This window comes from Megalopta genalis, chromosome 1, assembly GCF_051020955.1.
Source record: "Megalopta genalis isolate 19385.01 chromosome 1, iyMegGena1_principal, whole genome shotgun sequence".
Lineage (NCBI taxonomy): Eukaryota > Metazoa > Arthropoda > Insecta > Hymenoptera > Halictidae > Megalopta > Megalopta genalis.
This window is the reverse complement of record NC_135013.1, coordinates 15474533-15489526: the sequence shown is the minus strand read 5'-3', so window position 1 is coordinate 15489526 and position 14994 is coordinate 15474533. Positions and strand designations below refer to the sequence as shown.

Here is a 14994-nt window from a genome sequence, read left to right as displayed (position 1 = left end):
TTTGGGTGTGAATCAGGTAAGAAAAACCGCAGAGATAGAAGATATGTGGTAGATACTAGGTACGTGACCGTCGAATCGTGGCATGTGGCCTCCGAATTGCCTTCGAATCGTGTCATGTGGCCTCCGAATTGCCTTCGAATCTAATCACTAAAAAGTTAAGTCATCGTTTTTATTCTAGCATTACTATGCTTTCATATTTATGCACACCAGCATGCTGGCCACTGTCTTTTTTTGCCAACTGCCCCGAGTTTCTATAAAAACGAGCAGCGAGGCTCGAAGAATCGCGACTTAGTATTCTCAGAAATCATTAAGAAACAAGAAATATTGACTCACAGAGGTCGAATATTCGGTCGATAATAGAATTAGACTTTTTTTTAGGAAGATAACCAATTGTTTAAAATTGTCTAACATAAGGTAAAATTAGGAACAATTTGACACTTGATGCAGGTTACAAAAATAAAATTCAGTAGAATAGAAAATGCGTGTCAAATAATACGAGATTCGGAAGATATATATATATATATATATATATATATATATATATATATATTTATTATTATTATGTTATTTATATATATTATATTTATTACATTTATATATTATATATATTGTTATTATTATTATTATTATTATTATTATATATATATAATAATCTTACGTTGACAAAGTCTTGAGCCACCTTTTTTCACAACTACTATATCACATTCTCATTTAATAACTTATCTTATAACAGATAAGTATATGCAATATACAACGCTAAGCGACAATTTAATTGTATCGCGATTCTCACACCGAACAATCAAAACCGCGGATAATTAAAACCCCTGTTAAACGAGGTTTCACTGTACATAGGAACACTGAACTGTTTCAGCTATCTTGTGCAAGGGTTGACTGCAACTCCAAGGATCTTTAAAATTTCATAACCTCCACCCCTTTTCCAATTTTTCCGCGGGTCGTGCCACATCTGAGGCGCATATCGTAGCAAATAGAAACCAATAAGTGGCGAACAAGGAAAGAGTGCAGCGAGTTCGCTAAACCGACAGGAGCGTATAGCTCGATGGCGTGTCGCACCACACGGCCCACTCGCGTACGGCTCACAATGCGTCAAATTGCATCTGCCTTTGTACAGTCGTCACGCGCGTTGCGCCTCGCTTCGATTGTTCGATACAGGAAGCAAACTGCGTTACCGTCACCTGCCGCTCTCTCTTTCCCCCCTCTCTCGCTCGCTCACTCTCTCTCTCTCTCTCTCTCGCTCACTCTCCCTCTCTCTCTCTCTCTCTCGCTCACTCTCCCTCTCTCTCTCTCTCTCTCTCTCGCTCACTCACTCTCTCTCTCTCTCGCTCACTCTCTCGCTCTCTCTCTCTCTCTCTCTCTCTCTCTCTTTTTCTCGCCAGTCCACACGCCATCGGGGCCACCGTCGAGCCATCATCGAGCCACCATCGGGCCACCATCGGTGCCGGCATTGCCCGCGGGCCGCCCTTCCGGTCAATTTTCTAACGTTTTTTACGCATCGCGTGATTAACAGGGCCGGTGAGCCGTCCGACAGCCGGTTCCACGCGGAAATACCCGCACGCTTCGCGAGTCGAACACATTTCGAAATAAATTCGAGAAATAAATGTTTGAACTGCTTCGATGGCTTGGATCATCGTTCGAAGCTTTTTCACTGTTTCATTTTGATTTTTTCGTCGATTTGCTTGCGCGACCGTAACGGGGTTGTTTCCGTCGTCGACCGAAATTCGGCGAAACTCAGTTCATTCGCGGATCAATTCTTCGACAATAGTATCCGATATATTTATTTTTGCATATATAATATAGGATATGTCTATTCTATTTTTGCTACACTGGTACAGTTGTACACCGGTTGATAAAAAAATCAAAAGACATAAGAATGAACTATTTTTCAGAACATCATAAGTATTTTTTATAATTATATAATAAGATAAGAGAGAGGGAGAGAGAGAGAGAGAGAGAGAGAGAGAGAGAATGTGTCTGTTACTCTGTCCTAACCCTTTAATAAATTGATTCGAAATTTCGGAACGTTGCACGTTATTAAAAATAATGATGCAACGAAGGCCGGTAACACTGGTGGACATTTCTAGTGATCGAACTCTGTCGATTATTCGCCGATAAAGTGTTCGCTTTAGCCGAAAATCAGAAGAACTCGTCCCTGCAGGCAACAGCGTGCATTGACCAGGGCGTTCTGGCGAGAATGTTCCGATTTGTAGAGGCTTCTCCATGGCGGTGGTAAACGGGAACGGTCGCGGCGATATTTCATCGGTGTCCGGTGACAAAAACTCGCCGGTGTAAATATCTATTGTTGTCCGGCAGGCACTTCTCGGCCGTTTCTTTCGCATGTAAATCGACCGGGGGACGCATATAAATTGCGTTGTTAAACGCGTGACCCGAGATTGCCGTTCGCACGCGAGCCAACGTTTGTTCTCCGGGTTTCGAGGTAAGAATTCTTCGTCGGATGCCTTTTGTTGGTCTCGTTACAGCCTCGTACTCGAGGATATTTTAACGTCGATAAACGAAAAGTCTGTGCCGAACTCTTATCTCCTCTACTCCCCCCCCTCTCTCTCTATTTCATTGCTTCTCCGTCTCCGCGTCCTTCTCTCTTTTTGTTTTTCACCCCTTCTCTCTCTTCGTTTTTCTCGATGTATCCCAAGGTACGTGCGCCGTATAAGTTAGCGTATCGTTGTTCGTTTGAAACCCCCGACCCCTGTAAACTTTATTCCAGCAAACAATCTTTTCGCAGTTTTCAAAGTACCGGCAAATAACTACGTTCGCCGCAAAGGGAGTCCGAGTTACTGCGACTCGAAGGCGAGTCCCCGGCTCGAAAAACCACTCGCGGAACCTTCCACGATTCTATCTAACTCCATGAAGCTGCTCTTTGATCGGAAACTACTGCTTCTGCTCGTTTTACCTTTTCGCCCGCCGCTTCAGCGGAACTCTCTCGTTTCTTATTTTTAATTATTTGTACTTGCTTCGGGTCGTATCATACGTTCCTGCGGCGACTTCGCCTGCTTTCGGATCTTTTTGCAAGTCCGCATTTGAACTGTGTTTTGCTCGTTGCAAAACACAGAAAGTATACCGTTACTTGACGCTGGTTCTCGTTGATCTGTATATTTTCCTCGCAAAGTATATTTGGTTTCTGTCGAGTTATACGACTTTCTTGCGTATTTTACGGCACATTTATCGTACTCGCGGGAAATAAAGATTTTCATAACGATCAGTATTAAGATTTGCGGTTCACTTATACGTCTACACTGAGTTCGAAGAGTAATAACTTCCAGTTTTGTTGTAAAATGGTAATTTTCTTTTAAAAAATATATAATACATAATGTACTGATGAACAGTTCTTAGTACTTCGTTGTTACATAAGAGAGATATGACACGTCAATTTATAGACACTATCAGCGTTCTATTCGAAAACGATACGAAAGAAGAACGTCAATTTCGTACTGAAGAATACAGTAAATTCTCCCCAATTGTTCTTCAACTTGTAAACAAAAGTGGGAAATTTGGGAAGAGAACAGTTATTGACTCCTCTTTCAACATTGTCCATTTTTCTTTACGAGCTACGAAACAATTGCAAAGAATTTACTGTATATATTGTACAAATTGCAGTAGTTTCTCCCGGAAATTCCAAATTTCGGGTTGCTGCAAATTTCTAAATTTCTCTGTACTAATCTTACGCTTATGTAATTTATTGCTACATCGATGCTAAGAGTCGACGGAGTCGGTCAAGCGTGTGATGTGGCACGCGACGCGAATTCCCGGAAAACAACACAAAATCGTCTGCTTTGGATGCGAGTCAGGTAAGAATCTCCGTCGAATCGTGGCATGCGGTCTCCGAATTGCCTTCGAATCGTGGCATGTGGTCTCCGAATTGCCTTCGAATCGTGGCATATGGCCTCCGAATTGCTTTCGAATTGTGACATGTAGCCTCCGAATAGGCTTCAAATTATGGCAAAGAAAATAGAAATAAAAAAGTTAAGTCATCCTTTTTATTCCAGCATTACTATGTATTCATATTAGTGTACATCGGCATGCTGGTTGCTGCCTTTTTTTGCCGACTGCCCCGAATTCCCATAAAAGCGAGCCGCGAGCCTCGAAGAATCGTGTCTGAGTAATCTGGCGATTACCGTTTTCAATTCCGAGCTCCGAGCCTTCTAGGGAGAGAATTTACTGTACTTTTGCTATGTGTAAATTCGCGATTCAAAAATACTACAGAAAATAAAACAAAAAGACGGTAAAAATAATAAAAGCACAATCTGCTGATTTGTATAACATTTACATATACATGTGCACGTACATTTATGAATGCCATTGTTGCAGGAAAAGATTCGTCTCTAAGTCCTTGGAATTTACTGGAATTTAATGCGAGGCGAACGTCGATACTTCAGAGCCACTGAAATAGTACTATTCTTTTCCAATAGATTTTCCCCTCGGCCTAGCAGTTCGCTTTTTTTTCCTTCTCTTCTTCGTCTTTTTTCGAAGTTTCGAGACGCCGAAACTTCACAGACGAGGATACCCGTTAAAAAGGATGCAGACAGACAGAGACCCGAACAGTTTATCCGATTGTCGATTATCGGTGTTCATGAGAGGGTGGCTGCTACGGGACGCATTCTTCTACGGTGACCTTTTCATTTTAGTTGAACGGGACGCTTCTTCGCCTGTTACCAACTTCAACCGAACTTCTTTTCGACCATTCTACGAGGCCGCATCTTCCGAAGGGAGTTCGGGCTCATAGTAGAAAATAGGAAGTCGCTTGGAGAAAAAGAAATAAACGAGTGCGCAGAACGAAGTAGGATATACGATTGTTTTCGATTTGTTTTCGATTTGTTTTCTAGACGTGAAATCGACGACATGAACTGATTAAAATGTTATTTAATATTTAAAAATGTTCGATCAAAATGTTTGATCAAAATGTATGTTTCATTTCCATTCGATACAAAAGCCAAATTATTCCCGAGAATATTTCTTTCGTACATTTTCCGGTTATTCTGCATAGCGTGGAATTAAGTAGAAATTGATGTCGTCCGAAGCTAAACATTGAGTGGCTTATTAATTACTGAAGTTAATTTTCAGCGGAAATTCATAATTTCGATAACGCAACGGTGGTGCCGCGGATTTTGATGCCGAATTAAACTGCAATTCCCTTCTCCAAATAATTTTAATAAATGTGGAATCGTGTAACCATTTTTTTAAACAATTCAAGAGACTCCTACTGTTTCGTATTTTAAGCTGTCGCGCGTTCGTTAATATTCGCAAAACAATAAAGGCATCAATGCTCGCGATTAACATTGGATAATCTCTGGAACAACTTTTCGCATCTCACAGATTTTAGACCTTAAAATGTGACAAATTTTTTGAACAGTTTCAAAAGAATGTAACAATTGCAATTGTTTCGTTCGCTATTGAACTCGAACATAATGATTAATATCTTTAAAATATTCCTACGATAAAGATAAACGTGATTACTTAGGACGCATCAATCTTCCGGATGGGTGTATTGAATTGAATAAATCTCTGCGGGAGCCGCGCGGTAACCGAAGAGGGTTAAAAGATTATCCGCCGCGATAAATATTGGTTTCGAAGTGGCCGGCTCGATGAAAAAACCTGTTTTGATTTGGCAGAACTTTTGCAGTTACAGGCGCGGCGCGGCGGCCAACGTGTTGACTACATCGTGCCACTGATCGTGAATTATTTGGAATCGCCGGGCGAAAAATTGTAACGGCAACGTTACTGTAAATGGACACGGCTCTTTATTATTCCAAAACAGCTTTACCGCAACGAATCGCATTGGAAAAATTCCATACGCGAGGCGAGCCAATAAGAAATTCCAGCTGAAACGTTATTCTATTTGCATCGATGCATTTTTGATCGACGCATTCAAATTTTTGGAACCGTTTTGGAATCGTTTCCTATTTTCCTATGATTTCAACACTCGAGACAAAGTGATAATAATTCACTTTGCAAAACACTCGAAAATGGATAATTAGAAAATTGATTGCTCAATATACAATCTCTTCGTGTCTTTACATACAGTGACTCGCATTAATATTCGGACACCGTATTGTTAGAAGAATTATTGCCCCTTTATATTGCTTAAGATAGTATTATTGAAGCAATTGCTTCCTCCTACAATAAAGAACTTCTTAAAGTAAGTTGAAACATAAATTTTGATTATTTACTCCACATGGTTTTTTTGTATAATAAGCGATGAACAAGATTGTGACAAAATTCTACGTCGCAAAAATATTCGAACACAGTGAACGAATCACATTAATTTTATATAAAATGAAAATCTTTTTACACATGTTATCATAATATTAATATTTTGTCGGTTGACCCTTTCGTTTTATTACTTCGTGTAATCGCTCGGGCATGTTACAGATGACTTTATTTAAATCATCCGGCGAAATCCGTTTCCATTCGTCTAACAAACGTTGTTTTATCTTTGTTGTTGTCTTTGTAGGTGTTGTACGAATTTTGCGGTCCAATCGATCCCATAAATTTTCAATTGGATTTAAATCAGGCGATCGAGGAGGAGAATGCAGTACTTTTGGACAATTGTTTAATCAATATTCCTGTACAATTCTGGCCTTGCGTTTAGGATCACTGTTCTGATAAAACTTAAAACTGTACGTATACCCATATTTATAGCACTTGTAATTAAATTAAAAAAAAAAAAATGTCCGAATACTTCATTCTGTCCGTAATACCATCGATAAAAACTAGTTCACCTACAGACGAGATCCCACTATAACTATAACTATATAAATTAGCTTTTAATAAGGCGAATAGATAATTACAGCAAAATAAACAGCTAATCGTTTCTAAAAGAACGTCAGAATAGTCCCCCCCACCCCTACCAAAATATCGACAGCGATCGATGACCCGCCGAATTATTTCGCCTCTGTTCAGCGAAGCTCGGCACATTAAGTAGCGCAATCAACAGTTAAATAATAAATGAATTCGAACCGGGCACCGGTCCCGTTATCGAACAAATTAATTTGTAATAATTAAGAGGCGGCGGAACCCGGCCATGGAAATTTATCGCATTACCTTAGATCATTGTTCCCGTGATCAACTTTACGGCATAATTACTTTCATTTAAATAATATCAGCATCCGCTGAACGCTCTCATCGCTCGATCGCGCGCGCGCCGCGTATTTGCATATTCGAGCGTGTTTATCACTTTTACGATCAACGGATGTTAACGTTTTGTCGGTCGATTGTCAGCGATGACAACGGACACGATTTCGATTGTAGTTTATTTTAAACACGCGCGACTGCTGCGGCATCGACGAACGGCGACCATAGTCAATCGCGCGAGGCTCGACGAAAACGCGTTTCGTTCCTATATTGTGCGCCGCGGAACGACTGGTAATAAAGCGAGCCTATCGGGAACCGATGATACACACCGTGGCCGCGGTTTTTCAAAATTATGTCGCGGAATTGCCCGTTGACGCCGTTCCGCGTCGGCTCGTCTCGCTTCCGGCCACGGCGCCGGAAGAACGGAACAATTAACGCGGAAACGGGAAACGGTCTCTGCACGTTTTTGCGATTTCGATCCGGTCGATCGCGGAGAATTCTGAATCGTCGTTGTTTCCCCCATCACCGTCGTTTTCGCTGCCTTGCTGAACAGCAAAAATCGGGGGACATTTCGCGTTACCGATAAATAAGTAACAAACAGACTGCGGACTTTTATGCAGGTTGCAAATTTTCTAAAGTAAGCGTTGAAAGCAGAAGATAGAAGAAGACGTACTTCTTCGTCGAATAATGTCAGTATAAGGCGAGCATAGTATATAGCAGTGTTCTTAAATTCTTCTGTCTTTTTTTTCGCAGTTTTGTATTTAATGAATAATACAAACATGATACATTGAACGACGACGAACGAAGATGTATCGATCGGAGTTCGACTTTGTACGAATTGTTTCGAATATATATATAAATACTTATCTAAAATAATTATTCGAATGAATTCTCTTTAATCGAATAGTTTATTCGCATGACTATTATTCTATCTGTTCGAAGGATTCTTCATCTTTTATTCGAATAAATTATTCAAATAAATTATTCGAATAAAGATTGCACAATTATTCGAACAATAATGCAAATATAATATGTGTATTATACATTAAACTTTGTTCGGTTAACAAATAATTTTTTATTCGAATGAATTTTTATTCGAATAAAAAATCTTACTCGGACAAATTGTTATGTAGTTAAATTTTTATTCGATTTGATATCTAACCGATAATATCGAATAAAATTTTATCCGTTAATCCTTATCTCGTATCCATCGTCCGAATAAAATTTTGCGCGACTCTGGTAAAAAATGAGATTTAATTTTCACCGAAGCCCATTCGTACGTGAAATATTTTCGACTATTTTTATGCTTCGTGTAATAAGATCAGATTTTCTGAATGGTATCGATTAACAGCTACTAATCCAGGTTAAACGCTTTCCGATCTCTTCTTTTACAATTACCGATATATTGTATAAACGCTTCTATGAGAAATTTATTGATTATCTTCTATATTCAGTTGTATATTATAATAGAAAAATCATACAAGATTAGCGCAAATCTTGTTATTATTGTAAAACAGTGTACATTACTCGCGTCTAGTGTAATATTACAGCAAATATAGCACATTATAACAAATATATTATAGCAAATTTCGCTACGGATGCAGACAATGATTAGAGGAATATAATAAAATCCTACTTTATGTTTCTAGAATGCTCGGTTACAATGGTTTCCCAGTGAATATTATTTATAAAACATACCACCGCCTATTAAACGCAGTTGCCTATTGAAAATCTAGGCCAAATGTTACACATTCTGCCGAGGAATTGCAGAAAAACCTGGGAAAATCGCAGACATACGCATTCGGCATTGAAGACCGATGAATAATTCCTACGGAGCGATTAATTTAAACGGGCGACCATTGCCGGTGCAATGAAACTCGTTTCTGCGAGAGCGCCGCGAATTAGCGACGCGGCCATTATGTAATTTACAGTATTTTTGCCGCCCGTCGTGTGGCCATTTCATACGAAATTCAGTGACGTCATTAATCCCGGGTAACGCGGACTCTTTCTGCCCTGGAACGGCCTGGAAACAATTTCCGACGAAAACAACGGACAGCTTCGAAAATTGTTCATCTGCACGGCCAGCTATTCGAAGCGACGGCTTCGAAAAATGTGAATTCTTTCCGCTTAATTTGTTACGACACTGTGTCGCATAAAACTATAACTTTATTATTTTGTTTTCTTTTTTTATCGCGTGCCGTCGAGTAAAAATATAATTTTGTTCGCAGCACCGACGAGCAAAAATATAATCCCGTTCGCTTAAAAATATAAATGTGCTCGCGTAATTTTCTGGAAAAGCGAGTAGTGCTTTTTGCACGATTTCCCATGAGTTCCGCCCTTTCCATCGAACGCGCCGAATGCTTCTGTGGTTAAGAAAATCGAACGGTTAAACTGTCGTTTCGGAAAAAAGGTAAATTTTTCCACTGAATTTGCTACAACACTGTCGTAAAAAAGCCTTAACTTTATTCCATCAATTTGTTCACTGCACGATCGATTGAAAAAATATAATTTTGTTCGAAGCACTGGGCGAATCAAAATATGGATCATCTTCGCTTAATTCTCTGCAACTCCGCAGGGTGAGATACGCGCAACTTTGCCATCGCCGCCGTTCTTTCGATGGGGACGGGGTGAATTTTTCTATAGGTTAAGAAAGTCGAGCGATTCAGCTTTCGCTTCGGAAAACGTAGAGACTGTTCGAAAATAAGCTTAGCCCGTCGGAGCGAGCAGAAAGTTCGGAAAATAAGGAAACCGGCGGAGAGCAGAGAAGACAGAGAAGATAAATACACCGAGCCCATCCGGCGCACACGGTTCGCACGGGGAAAATGGTTTTCGCGACCCTCCATGCTTCCTCGAAACGGGCGACACCGCAGGATTCGGAAAATCGGCGCGATAATGTTGCGTGTCGAAGTAGCTCGTTCCCGATTTAATTCCACGGAAAGTTGCGCTTAACGTAAACACCGTTGCACGTTTATCGGCTCATATATTTTTACGATGCGTTTTAGTTGCGTTAAAGCGGTTCACCGATTACCCGCGACGCTGAAAAATGATTAAAAAAACGAATGGGGGCAGACAGAGGTAGGGCGTGGGAGGAAAAAACAGGAAAACGGGGATGTCTGCTTTGTAGCAGCGACGACACCCGTTTGCCGGATTATCCTGTCGGACATGTTTCGTGGAGTATACGTATAGGGTGTCCCCGCAGAATCGAACGAACTGTTTTTAATCATGATTTACTACGATAACAACGATATACCGTGAAGCGATCTCGATTATCTTTGAACAAGCAACATTTTGTAGGAGAAATCAAAATATTTAATTTACTTAAATATAGAGTTGTTTCGAGAAATTTCAAATTTTTTAATCGATCAACGTTTGCAGAAACTTTCTTGCTTAACGTTAATAAGCGAGATCGACGTTTATCTGTTTTCAATGAAAATCAATCACTTCTATTAGAAACTTTTTAGATTTTTAGAGCACAAGTTAAAGATCTGCGAACACACTCTATTGGAGATCCATTTTCGTTTAAACAAAAATTCAAAATCGTATTGAAAAACACGGAAACCTTATCTGATGGCTCTGATTAATACGATTAAATTTCAAGGAATTACTTCGAAGCGATTTTAGATTGTATTTCGGTGGAAAATTTCCACTTTTTAATAGCTGAAATTAATGCTGGAAGAAAGCGCTTCATATAACAAGTTTATTTTAATTAAAAAGAACTATCCGAAATCTTATTGAAAAGTTCCCAAACCTTGCCCAACGGTTCCGAGTAAAACAATTGAATTTTAAGGAGTCGCTTCGAAGCCATTTCAAATTGCATTCCCACGTGAATTTTTAAACTTGATGGCACAAATTAAAGCCGGGTAAACGCACATTGTGACAGGTGCATTATGGTCTAAAAAAAGATTCGAAATCACATCGAAAATTTCGGAAATTCTATCCAATGTTTCCAATAAAAATGATTGAATTCTACGGAATTATTTGGAATCGATTTCAAATTGCATTCCTGCAGAAATTTTTCAAACATTCGATAGCTTTAATTAAAAATAGAAGAATGCACCTCGCTGTAGAGTCATTTCAATTTAAAAAAAAAAAAGATCGGGACCATTTCAGGGTGCTGAATCGGACACTAAACGATCTCGCAAAATTGGCATTCCATCACTAATGCCCCAGCATTTCCGACTTTCCGGGACAGCCTACGGAAGCTAGACAATTTTCGCAGATTCTAAACAGCTTGCTTAAAGTACCGAACACACAGCACGGTCTGAGCCACTTCAGAATCCCCCCGGTAGTCTTCCCCCGAAACCCCGAAGCGCAAGAAGCGCTGCGAAATGTTCGCACAATGCCGCCGGTGCAAAACCGAGCGCATTCCGGATTCAAGAGCGGCCTCGGAAAAAGGGCGAGACTCAAGATCCGGGACGCTAAATCAAGAAAGTTTCGCGAAACTTTTGAAAAACACGCCGTTCTAAACACGGCCGCGAGGAAATCCCTGTTCCGCGACACAGCTCACGTTTTCGCGAAAGTGGGTCGTATCATCAAGGCGTGGACAAGATTGAAAAACAGAGTAGAACGGCCGGCCAACCATAATCGAAGCAGCTCGCCGTTCGATTATCGAGGTCCATCGTCTAATTGCTTGGCGGCAGTCGAAGCCGTTCATTCCGTTGAGCCGACCGACGATGATTTCCGAACGAACGGATCCCTTTAGGGGGCTAGCCGTCGCAACGGTACACTTTCGACGATAGTACTCGCGAAATCTCTCGAAGATGCAGAAGCAAAAATGGCAGAGTAATCCAGAATTGAAGTTCGAGTGTTGAACTTTATGATCTCGCGATTTGAATCCGAAGGAGCTGCAGTTTATCTGATGGATGCATCGCAGAAAGTTTTATGACGTGGGGGGATTGCTTGTAGGAAGATGAGTCGCAAATTTAGAATGAGGACTTTTCGTTTGAGGCATAGCGTTTCGGATGATGTAATAGAGTCGAAAAGGTTCGCTATGCGATCATTGTCATCAATTTCGATATAATTTTACCGAAGACGAATGGTCGAATAAAGTTGCACATTATCATCGATCCAGTGAAATAGTCGTTTTTTTTTTTTAAATACGTATAATTGCGCGTTGAATGTTACATTTGTTACACTACGCAAGCTTCTAATTACATCGTTGAACAACGAAAAATCTGCCGCAATCAGTTCCTTTCTGTCAAACTGTCGCAACAGTTAAAATATAAACAAAATGACAACGTAAACAATTAAATATGCAACTTCCTATGTCGAAGAGAATAAGAATTCTAATGTGATTAACTACCCTACTGTCGAATTCCCACAATAGTAAACGGTAAATACAATGAACAGATGAATAATTGAATTCGCAAATGTCTCCATAGAAAATCAGATGTGGGCCTCGTTGTTAATCGAGATTCTGTGCCTGCAGGCTTAAGGCCGTTCGAACAGGTCGCAAATAATGAAACGGTGTGCACAGTTTATTGCCCTCCAACCTTTATGGCAACGTATACCGTCCACTCTGTGTATACCGAGAAAAGTGTGTCAAAGCGGTACAAGGGGCTCGATTGGCAAACACAGGGAAAATTGACATAGGACCACCACAATCAACTCTAACTCCAATCAATCTGGTTCTAATCGGATGAAACCATGACAAACAACCTACTTAGATCCCGGACGACATGTCTCGTGTCCACGGAGGCCCACTAACGTTTCGCAGATATTTTAGTCTCGTAACGTAAGAGTTTGAATTGTTCTACATATCTTCTGTACTTCGTACGATCCAACGAAAGAATCGTCGCACATCTCGAACACGGATAAACTCGAAAACATGGGAATAAAGTTTAACAGAATCCTAATGGATCAAATCATGGCTGCCATGGCGACGTTCGTCCCATAAAAAAAAACTAAATTAGTACGATCTCTCGGGCAAGATCCTGTTAAACACGGCTGAATAAATTCGGGGAGCCCACCACCAGGCCCTAAATCCTCGATCCACAAAGTAATTCCGCTGCGCGGCAGGTAACAAAAGCAAGATTAGGGTACTTAGTGTCTACGCTATAAACTGCAGCAGATCGTTTAACCTGCCCTGAGATTGCGTAGCTGATAACAGAGTACAATGAGCTCGCACGCGAATCAAGACCTCAGACACTGCGATCACCTGCTAATTAAAACAAACGATGAAAACTAAGAAAGAAAGAAGAACAAAAAGCAAACAATAAATTAACGAACCGTCGAAATTCTGATAGCTGCACAGTGACGGACACGGTGCCAAATCGCTCCCCGAACCCCATAAAACAGCTCCAACCGCCAAAAACGTCCCCTACACAATTCCAATCGGCACAGATTGCTCCAATAAACCGCAATTATAGCGCAAGTTCGCAATCTTCTTAGGCGATTCCCGTCACCGCGGAACTCTGCCATCGTCGCCAACGGCGGCATCGTTTGCCGGAATATTTAACGCCCCCGTTCAGTAGGACGGAAAGTCCTTTCGGGCGACGGCGCTCGAACATTCGAAAAATTAATTAAGGCGACCTAATCTGAGCGGGCACGCCTGGATAAGCTCCTCGACACCCGATACTCTCCGGCCACTTAACCCAGCAATTAAAATACGCCACTAATTACAGTGGTATTCCCATCAACTTCACTGTCCCCACCACCGTCCACACCGAAATCGCTCGGGAACACGAGAAACACGCACGGGAGACGGAACGGGCGGCCAGCAGGTTCACCGAACTCACGAAAACCACAGGGGCCAATGATCTTGATAAAACTACTCGTGCGATCCATCGATCCCGAGATCCACTTACCCGGGACGGGGTCGCGAATCGGCGTGGTCCTCGACGCGATCGGTATCCTTTAAAGTCCTCGGGGGCGGTGCACAGTAGTCGAATATCCTCGGGAAATCATCATCGTGATCGTCACGATCCACACAGATCGGCACTGTTAAAACGTCACTAGATCGCGAGCACACGCGGCCGATCCCGATCTATCGGGCTGCCGATCCCCTGAGGCGTCCGGGGGGGACGGCCGATATCGATTCGAGAAATAATTCGAAGAAAAAAAAAGGGATAGCGATGAAACGGTAGATCGAGGTTGATCGAAACGCGAGGCGATCGCCCGATCAGGAATCGACTCGGGGAAAAATGTCTCGGCGGGCACGACACGGGGAATCCCGAGCTCAACGTCCGCGTAGCGACTGGCGCCCGACACCTCCACCCTTCCGACAACACCCCGACCACCAGCCCGCGACAGACAGAGACCGACTGACCACCCCCACCAGAGCGATTGAGAAAGCTGCCACACGGTGGCGCTACCGACGGGAGGGAGAGGGTGGGGATTGGCTGGCTGGTTGGCAGGAGAGAGCCACCCTACGGATCCCTAGGCCGTTGGGGCGGCGGGGCGTAGGGCAACAGCCAGACTTAACCCTCTCCACGGTAACAACCCCCACGAGTCACTGTTTGTTTCTTCGAGTTTCGACAATTTTTCTTCGGTTCTGTATATAAGAAGTTCGAACCGCGACGAGCATTAGAGGAAGTGGGAATATAGAGGGTAGTAAACGAAATTAACACCCGTTAGTCACTATTTGTCTCCTGGAACATTTTGTTTCGTCCCAGATGCAAAGAGATTGAACTCTGACGAGTATATTGCGGATCTTTGTGCGAAATGAAAATTGTCTAAGTTAATCGTAAGAAACGCTAGTATGTAAAAATGACTGTCTTCTTGTAGTCGTCTTAATCTGAATCTTAATAAATCCAGTCTAGTGGTTAGTATTATGTATGATTAGTATTTATATAAATATGGTATTATAGTAGAGTGTATATAATATAATATATAGTATAATATATATGTACAGTGTATAGTACAGTATATAGTAAGATATATATGTATAGTATA

At 41.5% G+C, this 14994-nt stretch overlaps 1 protein-coding gene across 2 annotated transcripts in view; it reads right to left on the bottom strand.

Moving 5' to 3' along the window:
• The window catches only part of LOC117222655 (uncharacterized), a 437318-nt gene extending 422970 nt beyond the window's left edge, over positions 1-14348 (bottom strand). For both annotated transcript variants that reach the window (XM_033474470.2, XM_033474478.2), the window contains exon 1: positions 13908-14348. The gene's annotated coding sequence lies outside the window, so the exon portion shown is untranslated. The remainder of the gene's footprint in view (positions 1-13907) is intronic.
• Positions 14349-14994: the final 646 nt, after the last annotated feature.